Below are 20,105 nucleotides of genomic sequence, written 5' to 3'. Positions count from 1 at the left end.
TATTGAGTGGTTAGCATTCCTGCTTCGTGTTTCGGAGGTGCCGTTTTTTACGTTCAATCTGACGATTATCTATTATGACTGATATTTTCGTGGTTTTATTCGATATCCGGAGGACAATTCTGGTATGCTGCCTTAAAGTAAGAAATTTCTGTCTTCTGTAATGTTGCGTCGTAAAAATGTATTGGCCTTTTAGAGATGTTTACTGCCTCCATCATCAGGGTGATGAGTCAGGGCCTTTAATTAGTCTACGGCCGATTCATTCTACGTTAATTCATTGTTCATGATCGCCCTATAATTGAAGTCATGCGACCATAGAAGTTGAGGAAGCGTCGATAAATAATTGAAGAATCGGGTAGATGAGTTTAATAATTCTACCTATCGATAGCATGATCCGGAACGTGTATCAACTGTAGTCACTGATTGTCTCTGTGATACAGAGTGATTCTTATTTACCTCATATATAGGTTTTTTTCAAATTTTATCGAAATTACTTGTAATAAAATTCCAAGGTTTGTTGCCATTTTTCTACATTTAAAATTCCCGTAATATATTTTTAGAATATTCCATGTAATTATATATATAAAAAAACTCGTTGGAATTTGATGGGTTAATGATTTTCTTCGTATGTTCTTGTTACCTTTTCCTCGTTTCTTTGTCCCTTTCATATTTGTATCTCCTTTAGAAGTAGGTTACTTCTAAAAGATGCCTAATTGTAGCAGTACTTGTAAAATAGGAAATTTTCGAGTCTAGCAACATCACGAGAAGGTCAGTAATGCGTAGAATACACATAACCATGAAGGGTATCCTGTTATATATTTATGCCTATGTACCCAGTATCTCTCTCTGTATATATATATATATATATATGTATGTGTGTGTGTGTGTGTGTGTGTGTGTGTGTGTGTGCGCGTGCGTATGTTACGCTTTAATCCTCTCGAGTGTCAAGCAGTTTAAAAATAGAAGAGAATGATTTTAGCTTTTTTTAAAGTGAGCTATATATTGAACCGATAAGGACCGAATGAAATTCTCGCAAAGCTTTTGTGGAGACCAGTATCGAAACAGATCGAAATACGTCGAGTAATTTAGTTCAGATGCGACGTCCCTATAAGGCGTTAATTATATGAATTTCGTGTAGAAAACGTCTAAGCGTGAGAGCATCAGTAAATCTGCCACCGGTTTTGTGAAGTTTAGGTTTACAAACGATGGTTTTTTGTAAGTGAAAATCATTGAATGTAGCAAAGGCTTCCGTGTGTGTGTGTGTGTCCCCGTAGCTGAGTGACGCCAAACTGTAAAATCCCTCACAGCAGTGTTATCAAAATGGCGTCTGTGTCAACACGTAAGAATAATACGGGGTTATGAAAACGTGGCTCTGGAACTGATATGAATCCGAGGGTCGTGGACACAGCAGATGAGACGGGGGGCGAAAGTCCACACACGCGGGAATACGTTCAACATATTTGAAACATTAAGCTCGAATTCTTGTTTAATTTTCATTTGTAGAATATTTAACACTTGTTAATAAGTAGTTAACAAACTCCTTGTCGTAGAAACCTTTTTGAGAAGTTAATCGGCGCTCAAATAGTCAAATTCCCCGCCTTATGTGGAACCAGAAGGTTCATTACCGTGTTCACAAGATCCCCTCACTGATCTCTATCCTGAGCCAGACTGTGCAGGTATTTCTAACCTGAAGACGGGAGCAGATACAGCTCCCGAAACATGATATTCTTTTCGTAGAATATAGGACGTTAAAGTCCTAACAACTGTCTTTACTCTTTTCCAAATCAATTAATACATTTTTTCTTTATTGCTCAAGTTACGTGACCATCTTGTCTTACTGTAACACGCAAAATACAAACTAAATACATGATTAAATGGATACATACATAAATAAAAAAAATACTCAAAAAAACATTAAATTGCCATCCCGCGTCTGTGAAATATTCAAGTTGTAGCTGATTTCGTTGGAAGCTCTTTTTTTACCCCGTATTCAGAAACATGTTGAAGTCAGTTCATTTAGAAATTTCCACTCCTCATCTTCCGAGGCAGGAAGGATATTGCAAGATCTCCCCCTTGCCAACCCCTCCCCACCCCCCGGAGCTCCCACCGAGAACTGATTCGCTGGAAATGTGATATTCTGTGCGCGGTATCGCATGCAAAAGTGGATCATGCCCCCTTCATTACATTTTTCTCCAGAAGCAGAAATACATTTCCTTGACTGTAATCAGCTGTCTGAACGCTGTGCCTTCTTTGTGATTTTGCATATCTTATTGATACTTTCGTTCCTCTACTGCAGATATAAACCAATGGCATTTGACGTTCTGATGGCGTTGAAGACATCGATATTATCTTCTGGGTTGTGACGTCGTGTGGACCAGTAGGTAGATACCATATATTTTTCCCTCTTCTGTTCTTGGTCATTTCCAACCTAGCTTGTCCCTTCTCAAACCCTATATAAGCTAGCATATTCCCAACAACCTCACTTTAGGCCTGAAGATGGCAGCAGTATATTACTTCGAAACGTTGGTATCTACTTGTAAGTGTACACGACGTTACAACCCAGAAGACCCAAACCCATTGATGAAAAGGTAGTGAATAGTAGAGATAGTACATTGTATAGATTTCAAAATGATATTTTAGACAAAGCTGATTAAATGTGCATGTAATAGGCTACACTGCATAACATCCTTATACGTCGTATAGAAAATGTTTGAAATTAAATTTAATGTCTTGTATGCATATGACTTTTGAGTAGCTCTGTAAAGTTAGGTTATGGTGGGTTGTAAATGTAGCTTGCTGAAAAGGAACACTAAATGTATACAGAATTTTGTTGGAAAGTGAGAGGATAATATTAAAATGGATCGTAGGAAAGTAATGTTAGAATGAGGATGGGTAAAATTCGCGAAGGACCAGTGACCATTGACGAAATGAGCAGTTTTGAATCTTCTGGTTCTAGAACGACATAGTTAATTAGTCATTAGCATTGATACGTGGAAGAAGGTTATAAGAGTAGGTCTGGAATTTTACCAGTTTGGCCCGGAACTATATAACATTTTGAAGCAAGCCTTGTACTGTGTTTGATGTATGTAATCGCCATAATATAACACTTAGAACGTTGTTTCTCATCCAGAAATTTCCGAAAGGTGTACCTGGGGGAGGGGAAGTCCTCGAGTTAAAAAAAATTATTTTGTTTTCGTGGTGTTTTTCTGTTAAGTTTTAAGCTTTTATAATAACATTTTTCATTTCCACACTGGATTAAATCATAATGTAAAAATAGTCCTTCTGTCTGTATTTTAGTTAATTTGTATTTTATTTAATCAAAATGTATGAGATAATTGTGAGGAGGTGGTCGACGTTACTAGAAAAGATGACAAACACTGCTGTAGAATATAGATGTGTTAACCGGTGCGGTTATTATTACGATGTCACGCAGTTATGAATACGTACTCCTCATTGCCAACAAGATCTTGTTGAAGCCATCCGTTTGGAGCGAATATGGAGACGAAATTGCTCATACCAGGTAAACCTACGCTCCCTTGTCACCTGTACTCCAGGGAAGGAGTCTCCCGTCTAGCACCCCGTCCAACGTCCAGATACGTGATGCAAAGAAATCTTACCCCTGACCTGCAGAAAATCGAATTCGGTCATCCATAACCGAGCTGTCACGATTATAGATCATATTCTTGATTTTTCAGGTTTTGACGTAGTATGGCTACAAGTTTACCGACGTTTCAGAGGAGGTCCTTGCTGCCTCCATTATAGCCCTGATGATGGACGCAGCAAGGATCTCTAAAACGTTGGTGTGTTCCTGCAACGACTGATACGGTAGCCATCTTCATGAATCGGGCTGTTTCTTGTATTGATCTGTCTACTCCAGAAACGAGGTGTATTGCTCCGAAACGTCGATTCTGTTTCTGATACAGGCCAACTTGGTGATTGAAAATAAGTTGATCCATCTCTGGAGGAAGTCGACACAGACCCTTAGTATAGTCATACCCTACGGCTTGGACGGAGTTCTGTTCCGGCCTATGGAGAGGATGTTCTCCGTCCGCCAGTCAGGTCCAGACCGGTTTTGAGGTCCACCGGCTTTCTAGTGCCGGGTTAAGAATGCGTGGAGCTTTACCTCCGTTTCCACTTACGATTTTGTGACGCGTTGCGAAGATCAGGGACTTTTATCTCTTTACTAACTATCTCTGGTTTTCATGAAATAGTATTTATAAGTTACCGTGGAAACACAGAAACAAACGGAGGCATTTATTTCAGCACGGAATGTTTTAAATTACTCTCAGTTTGACCCCCCGGATGCGTGATCGACCACTTTAGTAAACCTGCTGAGAATTATGACGGGAGAAAGAACTTTTTTGGCATAGCAGCTTATTAATATTTATAAATTCATTACTCCAAATTGAGAGTTAAATGGGTGTGGATTCTATTTACTCTAAACCCATTCCCGCTTTATACTTTAGATTAAGTACAGAGTGCCAACTTTACAGCCACCACCTTTTATTTCATCGCTGCAGGTAGAAATAAATTGTGATGGTGGTATTAATTCTATTTTTTTTTTTCGAAATCTTAGTCTGGGCCCTGAAAAATCTCATTTATGATAAAGCGAATGCAATCCATCTTAAAATTTGTCTGCCGTTTCAAATAACTTTGTTTATTGTGACGTCTGCCAAACTTTATTGTACTCGTATCTGTCCGTCCGTTCATTACGTTACGCCAGCCTTGTATACGGAAGAGTTTGGTGAAGTCTGATATTTAGAATCCTTAGTAAAGTGTGCTAATATAATTATTTTGGACAACACTAATAACTTTATGGATTTGCATAAATAAACAGTTATATGTATAACTTAACAAAATGTTAAAGAATTAAATAAGTAGATCTTAGTTTAGATAACAGATAAACTTATGGACTGGAAGTATAGAGACTGAGAAAAACACATCTTTGAGAGGATGACTTATTCCAGTGAGAATTTTTTTTTGAAGTCTTATAAAACAAAAGCATTTTTGTTATGAGATCAAAAATATATTTTGTACGTTTCATATGCCACTTTTCTGTTAATTCACTGTATGGATTCGGGATGAAATATACGAGAAAACAGGCTAAAAAATGTTAAGAGAAAGACGGAGGATGGAAATGTGTAACTTAAAAGCAAATCTTTTTCGTTTCTGCAGTTGTTCTCATTCATAATCCATTTCATATGAGATAATGGAGCGGACTCTGATTAATGTACTTTACGAAACAACAAAAAAGTATTTCTGCACTCAGATACTTTCACAGTAGAATGGCACATACGGGCGGTCTCCATTTTCATACGACACAATTCATTAGAAATCCGTCGTAAATCAGACTATTTCCCCGTAAACGCCATGTTAGAAACCATAGTTATATTCGTGATAGGGACATGAAACTTAACGAATAAGCATAAAGTATTAACCATTTTAAGCAAAAAATTGTTTAAATACTGTTTGAGAATTCAGTCCATACCGCAAAGAAAACATAACAATTCACCATTACAAAGATCAAATGGTTAATGTTGTTTACAGAGATGATTCCTATTTGCAATGAAATTATTACGAAACACATAAATACAGAATCCAGATTTCCTGAGTATTGAAGCAGGAGGGCTGTTCTTAATATTATTAGGTAATACAAAATAATCATCATGTAAGTTTACAGGCAGTGGGCTTTCAGTACACAGTGTACTCGCTATCGCATCTTGAGTTTTTCGGGAGGGCCAGTAATATCCGAAGTTGGCTTCGCAAATCGATTCTTAATGACACTGTACGGATCTCTGAAGTCGGAAGTCTGAAGTGTGAAGTCGGAGGCCGCACGTGCCCCGAAACAGTTCTATAACTTCGAAAATTGGATCGATTACAGTCGCGAATGTCTTCCGAATTTTCATCCGGTTATTTTTTATGAAGAACTGCATGGGAACAAGGGATCGTGGTTGATGTTTTGTGTGGACGTATGATTTCGTGATGGTTGATCTGGACACTTGACAAACGGCCACTTCACTTTTTAGAATGAGCTAAGGAAAGTTCACTGTACAGAACTGTCTTCACTTCGACTCTAAATAATGTTTGTAGTTGATGGCGGGTCATTAAATTAGCTACCGACAACGTGTTTTTGTGCGATAAGATGTTGATCGTACGAATGTAAGTTTGTGAGCTGCGGTCTGTGCGCTGTAGCAGCTGACCGAATTCGTAGGAGGGATCTGGCAAGTCAGCTGCTGTTGTCATGACAACGGGATTCTTGCTTTCTCTCTCTGTCTCCCAATCTCTCTTCAGAGGAACCCCCCCCCCCCCTTGCATGACGCAACGGACACTCAACAGTCCTTTTATGTTCTTTGTGGTCGCTCGATCAATTAATAGAAATCACGATCACAGACAAGTAACGACAATTTCCATCTTCTTGTGAGTCAGGTGACTTGAATGAAGAAGGAAATTGGTCGGATGGTGGAATGAATACGTGGCGAAAGTGAAGTCGGTATGGATTGGACAATATTAATTGATTTATATTTTATTGAACGACGTTGTTTTAAATTACAAAGTGGTATAACATCGAATAAAGTGGGAAGATGATCCTGAATGATGGTACGTAATCATTTTCGACGAGTGATGGCATGTTTCAGTGTATACCCTTGGCAGTCGCTTCGAAAAATAAGGAAAACCACGCACATTCTTAGGTTAACAGGTAGTTATTTATTATTATTTAGTGTTCTGTTTGACGACAGGTCCATATGAACAGGATCCTTCCATCCTTTTCTCGGACTGGGACCTGTTAATATACGTTCTTGGCAGATGATCCAGAAGTGGTTTGCCATTGCCTTCTTCTGTGTGTGAATGGAGTAATTGTTGGGATGCCACGGAGAAACCGGGGAAGCCCCCGGAGGAAAACTCCGTGTTGCCTAGACCACGGCCTTGCCCAACACAAGTTATAAATTCGGGCACCGCCGGGAATCGAACCCGAGACCCCAGGATTACAAGGCCAGCGTTCTAACCGCTAGACCACCTCATCTTATTATTATTTAGTGTTCTGTTTGACGACAGGTCCATATGAACAGGATCCTTCCATCCTTTTCTCGGACTGGGACCTGTTAATATACGTTCTTGGCAGATGATCCAGAAGTGGTTTGCCATTGCCTTCTTCTGTGTGTGAATGGAGTAATTGTTGGGATGCCACGGAGAAACCGGGGAAGCCCCCGGAGGAAAACTCCGTGTTGCCTAGACCACGGCCTTGCCCAACACAAGTTATAAATTCGGGCACCGCCGGGAATCGAACCCGAGACCCCAGGATTACAAGGCCAGCGTTCTAACCGCTAGACCACCGTGGCGTACAACAGGTAGTTACCCATTAAGTATAAGTCTAGAGCATCATCAGTACACGAATTGTCTTGGTTTGTTGTTAGAAGTAGATTCTGCCCCCATTCGTAATTGGGGTCTCTTATATGGGCTGAGTTCCCTTGAAGATGCTGTAGTCTGAAGAATCATGCGAGCCTCTGAAAGTCCATGAAAACGAGAGAAAGTAAAATACAAGCAAGAACCATTTCATAGCCCAATTTTTCTCGAGAAAATTAATTTCTTCACAGAGAGGAAAAGTAACTTTCACTCGTCCACGAATGTGCATTATTCTGGCGGGTTTATGAATAGACTACATTCGTGTGTATTTTTATGCCCGAAACACTGGAATTAATGCATTTACCCCGTGATCTATGGATATGGATTTACATAAATATTCTGTTAGAAGTGCGATCCTGCAGAGGTGTGAGAAGCCATTTTTATTTCGTTAGACAGTCATTTGTCATGTCCACGCACAACGTAGGGAGTGTTAAAAATATGGCGCAAAATTATTCGCTTGGGAAACAGCCGAAAAGAATTTCCTCTAGGAAGTTAATTAAACTGTCTAACATTCAGACGATTTCTTTATTAGTTTTTTTAATATTCAGTTGGTTTCTTGTCTTGTGTGCTTATTCCGTCGCTTAGTTAATTTTATTGTGATTTCCTTAATTCAAAGTGCAGGAAAATATTTAGAACAAAAATTAAATCTGGCCAGTTTGATTAATTTACATTTAATTGTAGTTACAAGTGTAAATGTTACATAAAAACTTTGTAAATATATGGAAGGAATACAGATGGAGAACTCCATCTCCAGGGTTGAAGTAAACCCTAAAGAAGGAGGCAGGGTATTTCTCCGTAACGTTAGATTTTAACCAGAAAACTTCACGGCGTAGTAACCCAGAAGACCACAGTCAGATGTCTCACAGCTGTCAAAAAACTTAAAATCCTGTTAACAGTTCAAGAGTATTTTTTATTATTAGTGTTCTGTCTGACGACAGGTCCATATGAACAGGATCCTTCCATCCTTTTCTCGGACTGGGACCTGTTCATATACGTTCTTGGCAGATGATCCAGAAGTGGTTTGCCAATGCCTTCTTCTGTGTGTGAATGGAGTAATTGTTGGGATGCCACGGAGAAACCGGGGAAGCCCCCGGAGGAAAACTCCGTATTGCATAGACCACGGCCTTGCCCAACACAAGTTATAAATTCGGGCACCGCCGGGAATCGAACCCGAGACCCCAGGATTACAAGGCCAGCGTTCTAACCGCTAGACCACCGTGGCGGTTTAAGAGTGTATGAAACGATATTAGTGAGACCAGTGATAGAGCAAATGACACTGAATGAATTTGTAAACGTCGTCAAGATGAGTTTAGGCGTCAGAGGGTTAATAAATGAAATGAACTTTCAGACTAGCAAGTACTGAAAATTTGTAAACTATGTGTTAGGCTTATTTAAGATAGGAGTAGCTACATTTGCTGGATTTATCAGTCTGTGATGAAGTTGCGAGTTCCTTTCACGTGTTCTAGTTCTCTACATCGCGATATGCCGGGTCGTAATGAAATTTTGCACGAGCCGGCCGGACTTTGCACACTCAGGAAATGAAATGCTCTACGCTAGGTTGGACTTGAGAGCAGATTCATCAAGTGGCGCCACCGGTAACAAGCGTCTATGTCCAGTTCTGAGCCGGTCTTAAGGGCTGAATTATGTCCGGACATTCGACTCATACCACCAGAGAACGAATCGCATCTACTTTACAAAGCCAAGCACACTGATACATTTGCCACTTTAGACAGCAAAGCGTGAAACACGGTATTTCCTGCGAACCTGGTAGTCCCAGAAAGTTGATTACCATGTTCAAAACTGCCCCATCCTGAGCCTGATCAATCCAGACAAATCCTTCTTTCCATAAAAATTCTGTACGCATTTCTTATTTCTCCATGCTTGATACATGCTTTAATCAGAGTATATTTGCTTGATTTAGTCACTCTAATAATGTCTGGAGTTTAGTATAAACTGTGGATCTCCTAATTATGCAATTCTCCCAAAGTTTCTCTAATTTTATCAGCACTTTGTTTTTATACCCCCTCAATCTGTGTTATTTCCGAAATTTGAAAAATGAAGTCTTATATCAATACATATCAATAAGTACATTTATTCTTTCGTATATTTTAATACAGCCACGGTGGTCTAGCGGTTAGAGCGCTGGCCTTGTAATCCTGGGGTCTCCGGTTCGATTCCCGGCGGTGCCTTAATTTACAACTTGTGTTGGGCAAGGCCGTGGTCTAGGCAACACGGAGTTTTCCTCCGTGGCATCCCAACAATTACTCCATTCACACACAGAAGAAGGCAATGGCAAACCACTTCTGGATCATCTGCCAAGAACGTATATGAACAGGTCCCAGTCCGAGAAAAGGATGGAAGGATCCTGTTCATATGGACCTGTCGTCAGACAGAACAAAAAAGAAACTAAAAAAAAATCTTGTGTTCTTTTAACTGAAACTGACTGTCACAGGTTTGCGTGCATAGTTTTCATTACAAATAGTATAATAGTATAGCTTGACCGGTCTGCGATCAGCTCCAAGACAAGCGAGTTGCATTAACCCCTTTCACCGAGAAAAATATTGAACGAACCGAGATGCGAACGAGTGCTTGCGAGACGGAGAGAATCTATTTGCTTCACTACTGTGCCTCGGGGGAGGTGGAATTTAAAATTTTGAGGGCAAAGTGGATGGTGAGCGAGGACAGGAAATAAAAGAGAAGGGAAGAAAGATGAAAATAAAAATAAATGAGGTTAGATTCAAGCGTGGAATTTGAAGGTGATGGGAAAAAAATTGTAAGAGAAGCGTGGAGAGTGGATAGAATTGTTCTCTTAACAGAAGTAAGTAATGCGTGTCCTTAAGCTGGGATCGCCCTTCGTAACTAAGGTCTGTGAGGGACGAAGTCCTGTCTTTATAAAAACAAACAGAATCAGAGAAATAGAATATGTTTTTTGAATTTATTGACTTTCAGTGAATACGGACATTTTAAGGAATATTTATTATTAATACTTTGATGGACTTGGGTACTAACTTTGTGTGCCATCTGTATTATCAGTCAGTAACAATATTTATCATTTATAAAATGAATTTATGACCGTGTAGTTATATTTTATCGTTACAATGACATCTTATACGAGCTACAGGGTTTGAAACGGAGGTGAATCGCGTGTCTTTGGAGGAATAAAACCATTATTATTATACTAATCCGTTGAAGCCGAAGTTTGTCTTAATAATATTTAAGAATTCAGTCCGTACCACAAAGAAAACAAAACATTTCACCATTACGAAGATCGGTAGGTTGATGCTGTTTAAGGAGACAATCTCTGTTTACTGAGATAGCCATATTAAACCCATAATAAAGTAAAGCAGTCCCATTACACACCATGTAGGTCGCTTGAGATTGGTACTAGATGGGGTGAGTGGTCAGTATCACGTTCTGGCCACGCTTTACCCCCGGGGAAAGGAACCCGGTACCTATTGGATAGGAGGCTAAACCCATACATACACATTGTAAACAAAACACAGAATTATTTATTTTTAAAGCAAGTGGTGCGGCGACTTGGAAGACCAAGTGTGAGAAGGAAGGATAATATTAATATGGATCTGAAGTAAATAGTCTATGAGGTTAATGGAAAGGGTTCGAAGTCGTGCTCCACTGCGAAACATTAGTATTAGCGATAATGAACCTTTGGGGTTCTGTTATTAGCCAGTGAGTTGTTATGAACTTCAGTTGAGTAGAACTTCCTGCTATGTGAGGATAATCTTCGGATGGTAACGGGTTGGTAAGTGGCAGCCCTGGTAACCAGAATCGATACGGCACGCTCCGTGCTTTGTATTCTGTTTGTGGTTGCAGAACTTGTTGAGCAGACAGACGTTCTCTGGTCCCTAGGGACGCTTCCGAATAGCTTTATGAAGCGAACACAATTCGTGTCTCTGGTGACGTAGCAGCAATGCAATTGTCATCCGCATATCATCATCATCACCAATATCACTGGTATGTAGAGAAATTTCAGTACAGCTAACACATAGCGGAGGAATCAAACTATATATACGTATATTATGGGCCAGTTTAATCCATTTGAAAATCCAAATTTTTATTTGATATTACGACATTTGTTCGCCACGGTGGTCTAGCGGTCAGAACACTAGCCTTGTAATTCTGGGGTCCCGGGTTCAATTCCCGGTGGTGCTCAAATTTATAACTTGTGTTGGGCAAGGCCGTGGTCTAGGCATCACGGAGTTTTCCTCCGGGGGCTTCCCCGGTTTCTCCGTGGCATCCCAACAATTACTCCACTCACACACAGAAGAAGGCAATGGCAAACCACTTCTGATCATCTCTGCCAAGAATGTATATATGTATGAGCAGGTCCCTGACAACCTGAAGACGTTGGAAGGATCCTGTTCATAATATATGAACCTGTGGTCAGACAGAACACTACAAATAAAAATTACGACATTTATACCTGGGGTTTGTCCCCGAGAATGTTCGTAATCTTTCCTCATACAAATTCTATGAACGTTAGCACACTCAAAGCGTGTTCCGTGTGATGCGAGGGTAGTTGAGTTGTCTTGCCCCTGCTGCTGGCTAATTATAACAAAACTCACTCTTCACTAATAAATTTCTCTCCTGAGGAACATAAATACGACACTACTTAGTTGTGCTGTTACTTATAGCTCCTTGCACAGGGTTTGTAAAACTAATGCACTTATTTCTATGCAGTTCAGATGGGACAAAAGCCATGGATTGCGAAACAGACATGTGCGTCGTTATAAATCACAGCCACAAATGCAGAACAACAGATAAAATTATAGTTTCGCACATCAAGGCTGCCGTGCCACGGTGGTCTAGCGGTTAGAAGGCTGGCCTTGTAATCCTGGGGGTCTCGGGTTCGATTCCCGGCGGTGCCCGAATTTATAACTTGTGTTGGGCAAGGCCGTGGTCTAGGCAACACGGAGTTTTCCTCCGGGGGCTTCCCCGGTTTCTCCGTGGCATCCCCATTCACACAAAGAAGAAGGCAATGGCAAATCACTTCTGGATCATCTACCAAGAACGTATATGAACAGGTCCCAGTCCGAGAAAAGGATGGAAGGAGACTGTTCATATGGACCTGTCGTCAGACAGAACACAAAAAAAAAACAAAAAAAAAAACATCAAGGCTATTGAGTTGTATAGAGCATACATAAAACAGCCGTACTCCAGCTGGAGGAATCTCTCTTTTAAAGCCAGCTGAAGATGGTGTCGGAGGAACCCGTCCACCGACCGCCGTGCGTGACAGTTTTGTACCAATAGCATTTCAATGGCTTCCACTTTTATCCAGAGTTAATTACAGGGAAGTAATTGTCCCAGAACTTCTCGTTATGGAGTGGGGTGGCATTCGGCGGTGTGTGTGTGTGGGGGGGGGTCGGATCGTGTATTAAAACATTGTTTCTCGACCTGTGTGCCTCGTACCATCAATGGGCCTGCTATAACACATTACTTAACTTAGGCATACTTTGCTCCATGAAGTTATTTCCAGTGGATAGAAAATTTCGTCCCGGTTACGTGGTTTTTTCTTGTGGTGTATTTCATGACGCTATCAGAAGCTGAGAACACACACTGTCCAATGATGTTTGACTGATGACTGGTGAATTAGTGAAGATATGGAAGGAAACGATCGCGGCCTAATTGAAGGTACTGTCCTGAAATTCGCCTGCATGGAAAAATAATTTTTGAGTCTCGAGTGCCGTGTGTACAGCACGCGCCGTTTTCTGTCAGTAGTCACTTAACACGGAGACAAATGACGTCGTAGAAAATAAAAATCTCATTTCTCAAAAATTGAGAACATATTCCCACATTTTTCCTGTGCGCGTGAACGTGATTTCAGGCGGTCTTCGCCTTCTGACTCACATTTTAGCTACTTGCACCGTACGACGGTATTTCTCCAATTTGCTACAATTTTAATCTCAATTTCACCCCATCGTGACATCCCATCTAGATTATAGAAGAAGTTGAAATTACTTTCATTAAAAAAAATCTGCACGTGGTTTAATGCGGAGGATGCGCTAGAGAGGACACGTGTCCCCATCTCTCACGATTCTAGTAACATTTCTTACATGCGCTGTGAATTATAAATAAACTGGACCAGTACTTTGCGTCTGGAACAGACTATTGTGTTGATTGCCCGCTCTTATCATTCCGTCCACCGTAGTTCCCTTGAATATCACTGTCTGAATTTGGAGACAAACGCCATAACACAGGGTTTTCCTTGAGCAGCTGATGCCAACAACTTCTGTGCTTTTAAGTAACGCATAAAATGATCAACGTTCTGAGGCTATTTCAATCCAGTCCACACCTTCGCCGTGTGTTCATAAAGCCCTTTGGTATTGACATCTTCAAAGACCCTCAGTCTACCATTCAAAAGTTTCGCAGGTAGAATCAGATATTTTAGAAATATTTGTTACTATTCGTTCTTCTCGTACAAAAACGGATTATTACACTGAGGATGAGGTCAATTGCTATTGAAGACAAAGAACTGTGGAGATTTAAAAAGGGATGGAAGTGTTGAGGACGAATTCTGTGACTTTTACAGTACGAGGTGCGATCGGAAAGTTTCAAGACTGTGTCAATAGAGGGCGAACCGGATGTAGTACAAGCTTCTGCCGCTAGGGGGTGCGGCCTACATTCATAGTGAATCAGTGTGCCAGCCGGCATCATCCAATTAGCATTTGTTTCTTAGTTACGGGCGTTTTGGTAGTGCATTACGCCGACCCTCCTGCGATTTCGGAATGGCGTGTGCATCAAATTTTGCCAAAGACTCGCCAAAACGGCTACGGAAACCTATGAAATGCTAAAGCAAGCATTTGGGGAGTCCGCAATGGGTCGTGCACAAACTTTTGTGTGGCATTCACGTTTTAAAAATGGCCGAACCTCTGTCGATGATGACGAGCGTTCTGGACGACCATCTTTGGGATCGTTGTGTTCACTCCCAGGGGAACTACTTCGAGGGTGATGGATGAATTTAATACCTGAGATAAGTGTACGGGTTTTTATACGCGCAGTCTTGAAACTTTCCGATCGCACCTCGTACTTTATTCCATTCCCTTTGAACGTAACTTATGTCAGGGTTTTGTATTATTGCTCCAATTTGGCCTTACAGGTCGAATGAGCGTTAGGTAATATTTTTATTATTCTAATTACTAGTTACACCTCCGCCATTTCATACTTAGATAAAACGAAAATTAACATGCTGTCATTGACTGTTTGCAAATGAAACAAATTTGTTTCGTAAAATTCTGTATTCTGTCTCGTCTTCTGGGTTCTAGCGTCATGTAGTCTGGTAAAAGTTTACCAGCGTTTCAGAGGTCCTTGCTGCCTCCATCATCAGGGCTATGTCATCACCCTGACGATCGATTCGTATTCACCGCCTACAAAACCTCATATTTTAAATAGTTTGTGAAGGATTTAAAAGGGGCCCGAAAAGTCACTGCTATAAGTTACATATTAATGGTTACAAAATGGATATGGGTTCGAATCCAGCCGCGGTTCCATCTTTCTTATTTCCAAAACGATTGTTCCCTGATGAACCAAAATGTGGATATTGGAAATGTGGCCGCTGGCTGCTAAGTAACGGTCTCCGCCCAATCGACCCTTGATGTTCATTAACTTCTCATATCTTCAATAAAATCCTCTCGGACAATCAGCCGCGTCAACTGTTACCGTAGTAAACCGACGTTTCGGGAATCAGTCACATCAGAACCCTGATGTTGGGGACAGGGTTGGTTCCCGAAACGTCTGTTTACTACGGTAACAGTTGACGCGGCTGATTGCCCGAGAGGATTTTATTGATTGTACTCGCCGCGAAAGTCTCAAATCGTATGTCATATCTTCCTTATATAAAACGCTGTTCACTTCAGCACGAGAACTGATGTGAAGTATCGTTAATAATTCAGAACGCAAGTAATAAATGTTAGTTGAGTCCTGAGGGATGCTGCGTCCTCCGTATTAAACTCACAGTGTCCTGGTACAATCAACTGCAGCCGTTCTGATTTGACGATATAGTCCTTTGGGTACAGTGACACATTATGTAGCATACAGTTTCTATACCACATATTGTTACAATTTTGAATTTTTACGTATTTAAATTTTTTAATGGATGTGTCATGGTGAACTATGTTTTGTTCTATATCTCTGTCCATTCAGGTAGCCATGATTGCGAAGGACTGTCTTTAGTTGGTAACGATCAATAGGCAGTCTAAAGGTTGCTAAGCGACCAGAAATATACAACAGAGAGAATGATTTGCACTTTATCCACCGGGTGCATATTTTGTGGTGTGCACGATGCACATAAAATGAACTCCTGATAAGGCTTATCGTGTCTGTACTTCCTTATATCCGCGTGTTTCAAATTGAGAACCGCTGGACAGATTTTGATTAAATTTGTTACGAACGTTACGCCATTGAAGGCCATATAAAACTCGTAATTTTAAATTTCCCACAGTAGGTAACAAAGCATAACAAACGCGCGAACTTGTGTGATGGAAGCGATAATATCGCTACGTAATTTAGGGCCCTGAAATGAAGTTCGTTAACAGAGCTTCTGAAGACATGTAAAGTTTGTTGTTTCTTTGTAGATTGTAAAACAAAGTAATGCGTAGCTTAAACGGAGAAATTATAAATATGTACAAAATTTCGGTAGGGATACTTCTAAAATTGACGACTGGGATGTTCTGTGAAGATTATGAGAAAAATATTAAAATGAGTGTTACTGCAACAGATTTTGAGGATGGCTGATAGAGTGAGCTGATTTATTTTCGGAACCAATTGTGAGCCTTGGTAATAACGATGCTGAGACTTCGGATTCTGCTGCCAGAATTAGTTGGAGACAGCTGGTCACCAGTCAGTCTGTCAGCTATGTAGCTAGCCGTCTGCATCGTCAAATTTTACGTTATTTCGAGATAAACTTTGTTTCAGGTTTTAATTTTTGTTAGTTTGAAATGGAATAACCATCGATACGAAGACAGGGCTTGAAGAGCTGCCATCACTTTAAGGGAGTTCTCCTCATCGCCTGATACTTGCTTCAACCTGAGCATTTGACAAGGTGAGCAAAGTTTCAGGTGTGTGGGTGGAGCCGAGACACGATCTGTCAGCAACAGCAACAACAGCATTTTTTAAGAAGGGAAATTTATTTCTGCATTGATGGCAATATCATTGTGGAGATTCCCCGATCTCGCACTTAGCGTCTCCCAAGACATTTCTTTCTGTCGCTTTAAATTCCTTCTAGCCGTCACGTGTTGTAGCTTTGTCCTGATGTACGAATCACTTTCGTCATAAATGGACCACGACACCGTTTCGGCCCCTTTCCGGTCCGGGACGAATTTCTGCGAGTTTTAACGCGGCCTTTTTGTTTTAATTCGCAGTCTGCTCTTCGTCGTGATGCGAATGGAGATACCTGGTGACGTCAAGATGGCTGCTTCAACGCGCGGAGACGGGAGGCAACGGTAAGATTATCTGTTACGTATAGGGAGACACACAGGGAAAAGTGAGAATGTGCCTGTCAGGGCCTTGAAGACCGGACAGTCCAGTTTATAAATTAATGTGGTTCAGGATCACTAGTCTAGGCGTAAAATTTACAAGTTTATTAAAATTCTGAATTAAACCAAGTGCTGTAACGTGTAAATTGTTCTTACCCTGTCCATCGTCTAAATTACAAATATAAATACAAATATAATGTTTCTTAAGATGAATCTTCCTCCATCTTCAGATGAGAGGGAAAGGACACGAATTCCAGTTTTTGGGCCCCCTGATTGACCTCACATGAAGCCTACAGGCAGGGTTTCTACACTTTTATTTTTACCTGAAGAAGGAAGAATATATAGCTTCCGAAACGTTGTACTTTTTTATTTATATTTATAATTTAGACGTTGGATAAAGTAAAAGAAAAGTTTACAGATTATAACGCACGCAAAATCGTCAGAAACCTTCAGACTTAATAAAAATTAAGTGTGTTGATACGTAAACTGGCTGTAATACAGTGAGTGTTGATGGTACTAACACTGTGGATACAAAAGTGACTGATACATTTAAGCAGAGGCTGTGGTAATACATTATATAGAAGGTCTTAGGAAGTAGACATTGGCTTTCGTGTTGCGTTGTAAAACACCACGAGGGTTAAGTTTGGATTTTAATGGCTAGGTCGGATAAACGAGCCGGATGACAGATACTGGAATCAAAGTAATGTCTTCAGGAGAAAATTTTGTTCGTATGGTCATTTGACAATTAACTGATCGCGCGTTAAACCCAGCTTCTGTAAGAATTCTGTATGTGATATTTCTAAGTATTTTTTATTATTATTTAGATATTTAATTATAATTAAATTTTTTATGCTGTAATGACACATCTTTTAGTTTACTGAACTTTACATCATATGTTTGACGAGCGACGGGGGCAGAAGTTGGTTACTTAAATATCTGAGTTCTGTCTCACCCTTTTTCAGTCATCGTCCATAATCGTTTCGGTTCATTAATGCCTAGCAGCAAAGTTCTAACGATTTTACAAAGAAGATAATATCTGTGTTTTATTAACTTCGTATTGGTAACGTCGAACCTTCGGGCTCTGGGTCATTGGATCAGGTACTTATTAACTAGTCTGTGGTAATAAATCAGTGAGTTAGTTCTCAGTTAATTCCATATTAAGACCACTCTTTAGGCATTTAGGCTTTTTGATTTGTCGTGTGGTCAGAAGTACTTTCCGTGTCTTCTGGTGGGGCGGGTGAGAGGTTCTCTTGTCGCGTGGCACGTGCTCTGAAGACCGCGGCTCCGCCATGTCGCTCGCTGTTCTTGCAGACCCTCGGCTGCTGACGGCAAAGAACCCGGTGGGGCGATAGTTGAGCGTGAGAGAGAGAGAGAGAGGATGGGGGAGACAAGACCGGGGAAGTTCGTAGCGCAAGGTGATGAAGACCTCTCAAGCATTCCCGTTGCAACCTGATATCGACTGCGTGTCAGTTGATTCTGTGTCCATAATCCGCGTTTTTTGGCCGTATAAATCACTTCGAGGGAAGAATATTCACCGAACACTCTCGTTGATGCTTTGTGGGTCCCGGTTTCGACATTTGGTTTGGATACCAGTTTCTTTTCCCCCTCTGTTAGAGAAGGCGAGTGTATCCTAATAGACCGTCCTTGAAAGTGGATAAGTCGGCTTCGTTCCACGCCGATTCAATATTCGGTATTAATATTCTGCTGTTTGTTCTGTGTAAATTACGCAAGTCTGAAAGCGCTGTTAATCAAATCGATAAATACACTAAAGACATTAAGATTAGGCAACCATCAGCCCAGTCAGAGAAGACAACACACATTTTAGTGAAATTTATTATCTTAACCTCTGAGAAACGTACCATTTCTGGTCCAGGTTTGAGGCACAGAGGCAAAAGATGAGGGATAAATAATGATGATGATATTAATGATAATATAGGCTGAGCTGTATGAGAATAGAGTTCTGATGAGAGCTGTTGTATCTCAGAGAGAAGATGTTACATTGAAAAGGAGAAAATTACGTAACTAGGGGATTTCACGGTGGGGTGGTCAGTAAAGCAAACGGGAGAACACAGACGAGCAAAGCAGCTAGACTAGTTGGTTCCAAGTGGAAGACATGAAAGTGGAAAAGGGGAGACTAAAAACATAGTGGCTGCAAGGGGGCGGGGGTGGGGGGGAAGTAAGGGAAATGGGGAAACTCTCAAGAAGCAAGAAGACTGCCGGAAGAAAATCTCAGTCCAGTCTTTCTCGACATCAAAACGTGCTTCAAACAGAATCTGTTTAAATTAAGGACATACCACAAGCTACGGGCTTATAATGCTCAACTGATTGAATGCGAAGTGGATGACTGGGGTTCAGATCCTGTTAGGGGCATGTCAGACTGTCTGAGCCATCCCCCACCCTTCACCCCTGCTCGCTATCAAGTGTGAACATGAGCTACTTTATTGGGTTAAGACGGCTGGGGCGCGATGCTGCCTACTTCCACCTAATGCGTGAAAATGTATCTGCACGCCCCATATATGATTTCGTGACGAGATGAAGAAATAAGAGTTGCGAAGCGGTCAATTTCCAACCCTGGTCGCTTATTATTTTCGTAAATTCCTACAAGCTGATTCAGCTATGGTGTCTTCAGATAAGCATGAACCGCTTCCTTCTGCAAGGCATCATGGTCCTCTCGACTCAGTTGTCGGGAATTAACTTCGGAAGTTGGCAGAGCATCGTCAGATAACACGGGCTATTCACGCTCAACCAAATTCCCGCTGTGTTGCTGTGACGTAGGATTCGAGATGGGGCGTTCGATCAGTGATCGTCCGGAAGTTACGTGCATTAACAGCCGGACACAGACCCCGGACCATTTCCCATAAAGGCGAAAAAGTCACAAAATGCAACAGATGACTCTCTCGCAACGCGTCCGAAGCAGAGTTCACGGTACATAAAATCAATCGCGTATCTCGCCCTCTGAATACGATTGACACAGGGAAGGCGGAAAGTAATAGTGAAACGTCCGTAAATTTGTATCAGACTACGCAACCCTATAAGACAGCCATCTTCGTATTCGCTGTTGTGAGAATCTTATATCCTTAATTGCAAGGTTCCGTCAGGACACGTACAGAACACACGTGACGCGACGCTGAAGTAACCTCTCCCATTTGCTCCTGTCTGGGCACAGAGTTTCAATATTGCCAACTTTGAATCTGCACAGTTCCTTTCATGAAAGGGGAT

The 20,105-nt window shown here is 41.0% G+C and overlaps 1 long non-coding RNA gene across 1 annotated transcript in view; it reads left to right on the top strand.

Moving 5' to 3' along the window:
- The window catches only part of LOC110840298 (uncharacterized), a 346,592-nt gene that overhangs the window by 127,693 nt on the left and 198,794 nt on the right, over positions 1–20,105 (top strand). The window contains exon 4 of the long non-coding RNA XR_015535196.1: positions 16,773–16,853. This is a non-coding gene — a long non-coding RNA (uncharacterized LOC110840298). The remainder of the gene's footprint in view (positions 1–16,772; positions 16,854–20,105) is intronic.

This window comes from Zootermopsis nevadensis, unplaced genomic scaffold, assembly GCF_977971745.1.
Source record: "Zootermopsis nevadensis isolate Lab colony 2312 unplaced genomic scaffold, Znev_1.0 Znev_ptg000015l, whole genome shotgun sequence".
In the NCBI taxonomy this organism is placed as follows: domain Eukaryota; kingdom Metazoa; phylum Arthropoda; class Insecta; order Blattodea; family Termopsidae; genus Zootermopsis; species Zootermopsis nevadensis.
The sequence above is the reverse complement of the archived record's forward strand: the minus strand, read 5'-3'. Positions and strand labels throughout refer to the sequence as shown.